The following is a 4,977-nucleotide window of genomic DNA, read 5'->3' as shown; positions in this document are numbered from 1 at the left end:
CCCGTGCAACTCGGCTGCTAGTCCTCCTTTAATGCAGAATCTTAAGGTCCTAGCTCATGTCCAAGGCACCAAAGCCAGCTAAAAAGTCAATAATCGATACCTAAAACTTGAATGGTATTACTTCTTACTGGCTATTACAGCAACTTAGATGTTTCATCTGTGTTCTACTGTGGTGCTTTTAGAGCCTCCGCATACCGCAGCACGCGACATAGCTTTGCAGACGATAAGTACAACCGTTTCCGAGAGCAGAGCGGCCAATGTGACGATCTGGCTTTAAGTCGATTCGATAACAAATGACGAAACCGGACGGATTTCTCAGGTTTTTACTTCATATGAACACTTTTTACATTCTCCCCTCCAACTCGGCTGCTAGTCCTCCTTTCATGCAGAATCTTAAGGTCTTAGCTCATGTCCAAGGCACCAAAGCCAGCTAAAAAGTCAATAATCCATACCTAAAACTTGAATTGTACTACTTCTTACTGGCTATTACATCAACTTAGAAGGTTCATCTGTGTTCTACTATGGTGATTTTAGTGTTTCCGCATACCGCAGCACGCGACATAGCTTTGCAGACGGTAAGTACAACCGTTTCAGAGAAAAAAGCGGCCAATGTGTCGATCTGGCTTTAAGTCGATTCGAAAACAAATGACGAAAACGGACGGATTTCTCAGGTTTTTACTACATATGAACACTTTTCACACACTCCCGTGCAACTGAGCTGCTAGTCCTCCTTTCATGCAGAATCTTAAGGTCCTAGCTCATGTCCAAGGCACCAAAGCCAGCTAAAAAGTCAATAATCGATACCTAAAACGCGAATTGTACTACTTCTTACTGGATATTGCATCAACTTAGAAGCTTCATCTGTGTTCTACTGTGGTGATTTTAGTGTCTCCGCATACCGCAGCACGTGACATAGCTTTGCAGACGATAAGTACAACCGATTCAGAGAGAAGAGCGGCCAATGTGACGATCTAGCTTTAAGTCGATTCGATAACAAATGACGAAAACGGACGGATTTCTCAGGTTTTTACTACATATGAACACTTTTCACATTCTCCCGTGCAACTCGGCTGCTAGTCCTCCTTCATGCAAAAACTTAAGTTCCTAGCTCGTGTCCAAGGCACCAAAGAAGTATAAAAAGTCAATAACCGATACCTAAAACTTGAATTTTACTTCTTCTTACTGGCTATTACATCAACTTAGAAGCTTCATCTGTGTTCTACTACGGTGCTTTTAGTGTGTCCGCATACCGCAGCACGCGACATAGCTTTGCAGACGATAAGTACAACCGTTTCAGAGAGAAGAGCGGCCAATGTGACGATCTGGCTTTAAGTCGATTCGATAACAAATGACGAAAACGGACGGATGTCTCAGGTTTTCACTGCATATGAACACTTTTCACATTCTCCCTTGCAACTCGGCTGCTAGTCCTCCTTTCATCCAGAATCTTAAGATCCTAGCTCATGTCCAAGGCACCAAAGGCAGCTAAAAAGTCAATAATCCATACCTAAAACTTGAATTGTACTACTTCTTACTGGCTATTACATCAACTTAGAAGGTTCATCTGTGTTCTACTACGGTGATTTTAGTGTTTCCGCATACCGCAGCACGCGACATAGCTTTGCAGACGATAAGTACAAGTGTTTCAGAGAGAAGAGCGGCCAGTGTGACGATCTGGCTTTAAGTCGATTCGATAACAAATGACGAAAACGGACCGATTTCTCAGGTTTTTACTACATACGAACACTTTTCACATTCTCCCTTGCAACTCGGCTGCTAGTCCTCCTTTCATGCAGAATCTTAAGGTCCTAGCTCATTTCCAAGGCACCAGAGCCAGCTAAAAAGTCAATAATCGATACCTAAAACTTGAATTCTACTACTTCTTACTGGCTATTACATCAACTTAGAAGCTTCATCTGTGTTCTACTATGGTGCTTTTAGTGTCTCCGCATACCGCAGCACGCGACATAGCTTTGCAGACGATAAGTACAACCGTTTCAGAGAGAAGAGCGGCCAATGTGACGATCTGGCTTTAAGTCGATTCAATAACAAATGACGAAAACGGACGGATGTCTCAAGTTTTTAATACATATGAACACTTTTCACATTCTCCCGTGAAACTGGGCTGCTAGTCCTCCTTTTATGCAGAATCATAAAGTCCTAGCTCATGTCCAAGGCACCAAAGCCAGCTAAAAAGTCAATAATCGATACTTAAAACTTGAATGGTAATACTTCTTACTGGCTATTACAGCAACTTAGAAGTTTCATCTGTGTTCTACTATGGTGCTTTTAGAGCCTCCGCATACCGCAGCACGCGACATAGCTTTGCAGACGATAAGTACAACCGTTTCCGAGAGCAGAGCGGCCAATGTGACGATCTGGCTTTAAGTCGATTCGATAACAAATGACGAAACCGGACGGATTTATCAGGTTTTTACTTCATATGAACACTTTTTACATTCTCCCCTGCAACTCGGCTGCTAGTCCTCCTTTCATGCAGAATCTTAAGGTCCTAGCTCATGTCCAAGGCACCAAAGCCAGCTAAAAAGTCAATAATCCATACCTAAAACTTGAATTGTACTACTTCTTACTGGCTATTACATCAACTTAGAAGGTTCATCTGTGTTCTACTATGGTGATTTTAGTGTTTCCGCATACCACAGCACGCGACATAGCTTTGCAGACGATAAGTACAAGTGTTTCAGAGAGAAGAGCGGCCAGTGTGACGATCTGGCTTTAAGTCGATTCGATAACAAATGACGAAAACGGACCGATTTCTCAGGTTTTTACTACTTATGAACACTTTTCACATTCTCCCTTGCAACTCGGCTGCTAGTCCTCCTTTCATGCAGAATCTTAAGGTCCTAGCTCATGTCCAAGGCACCATAGCCAGCTAAAAAGTCAATAATCAATACCTAAAACTTCAATTGTACTACTTCTTACTGGCTATTACATCAGCTTAGAAGCTTCATCTGTGTTCTACTACGGTGCTTTTAGTTTCTCTGCATACCGCAGCACGCGACATAGTTTTGCAGACGATAAGTACAACCGTTTCAGAGAGAAGAGCGGCCAATGTGACGATCTGGCTTTAAGTGATTCGATAACAAATGACGAAAACGGACAGATTTCTCAGGTTTTTACTACATATGAACACTTTTCACATTCTCCCGTGCAACTCGGCTGCTGGTCCTCCCTCATGCAAAATCTTAAGTTCCTAGCTCGTGTCCAAGGCACCAAAGAAGGGTAAAACGTCAATAACCGATACCTAAAACTTTAATTGTACTACTTCTTACTTGCTATTACATCAACTTAGAAGCTTCATCTGTGTTCTACTATGGTGCTTTTATTGTCTCCGCATATCGCAGCTCGCGACATAGCTTTGTAGAGGATAAGTACAACCGTTTCAGAGAGAAGAGCGGCCAATGTGACGATCTTGCTTTAAGTAGATTCGATAACATATGACGAAAACGGACGGATTTCTCAGGTTTTTACTACATATGAATACTTTTCACAGTCTCCCTTGCAACTCGGCTGCTAGTCCTCCTTTCATGCAGAATCATAAGGTCCTAGCTCATGTCCAAGGCACCAAAGCTAGCTAAATGTCAATAATCGATACCTAAAACTTGTATTGTACTACTTCATACTGGCTATTACATCAACTTAGAAGCTTCATCTGTGTTCTACTATGGTGGTTTTAGTGTCTCCGCATACCGCAGCACGCGACATAGCTTTGCAATCGATAAGTACAACCGTTTCAGAGTGAAGAGCGGCTAATGTGGCGATCTGGCTTTAAGACGATTCGATAACAAATAACGAAAACGGACGGATTTCTCGGGTTTTTACTACATATGAACACTTTTCACATTCTCCCATGCAAATCGGCTGCTAGTCCTCCTTTCATGCAGAATGTTAAGGTCCTAGCTCATGTCCAAGGCACCAAAGCCAGCTAAAAAGTCAATAGTCGATACCTAAAACTTGAATTGTACTACTTCTTCCTGGCTATTACGTCAACTTAGAAGCTTCATCTGTGTTCTACTATGGTGCTTTTAGTGTCTCCGCATACCGCAGCACGCGACATAGCTTTGCAGACGATAAGTACAACCGTTTCAGAGTGAAGAGCGGCCAATGTGACGATCTGGCTTTAAGTCGATTCGATAACAAATGACGAAAACGGACGAATTTCTTAGGTTTTTACTACATATGAAAACTTTTCACATTCTCCCGTGCAACTCGGCTGCTAGTCCTCCTTTCATGCAGATTCTGAAGGTCCTAGCTCATGTCCAAGGCACCAAAGCCAGCTTAAAAGTCAATAATCGATACCTAAAACTTGAATTGTACTACTTCTTACTGGCTATTACATCAACTTAGAAGCTTCATCTGTGTTCTACTATGGTGCTTTTAGTGCCTCCGCATACCGCAGCACGCGACATAGCTTTGCAGACGATAAGTACAACTTTTTCAGAGAGAAGAGCGGCCAATGTGACGATCTGGCTTTAAGTCGATTCGATAACAAATGACGAAAATGGACGGATATCTCAGGTTTTTACTACATATGAACACTTTTCACATTCTCCCGTGCAACTCGGCTGCTAGCCCTCCTGTCATGCAGAATATTAAGGTCCTAGCTCATGTCCAAGGCACCAAAGCCAGCTAAAAATTCAATATTCAATACCTAAAACTTGAATTGTACTACTTCTTACTGGCTATTACATCAACTTAGAAGCTTGATCTGTGTTCTACTATGGTGCTTTTAGTGTCTCCGCATACCGCAGCACGCGACATAGCTTTGTAGACGATAAGTACAACCGTTTCAGAGAGAAGAGCGGCCAATGTGACGATCTGGCTTTAAGTCGATTCGATAACAAATGACGAAAACGGACGGATTTCTCAGGTTTTTACTACATATGAACACTTTTCACAGTCTCCCTTGCAACTCGGCTGCTAGTCCTCCTTTCATGGAGAATCATAAGGTCCTAG

Source organism: Schistocerca gregaria, unplaced genomic scaffold, assembly GCF_023897955.1.
Source record: "Schistocerca gregaria isolate iqSchGreg1 unplaced genomic scaffold, iqSchGreg1.2 ptg000280l, whole genome shotgun sequence".
Taxonomy (NCBI): Eukaryota; Metazoa; Arthropoda; class Insecta; order Orthoptera; family Acrididae; genus Schistocerca; species Schistocerca gregaria.
This window is presented reverse-complemented; position numbering follows the sequence as displayed.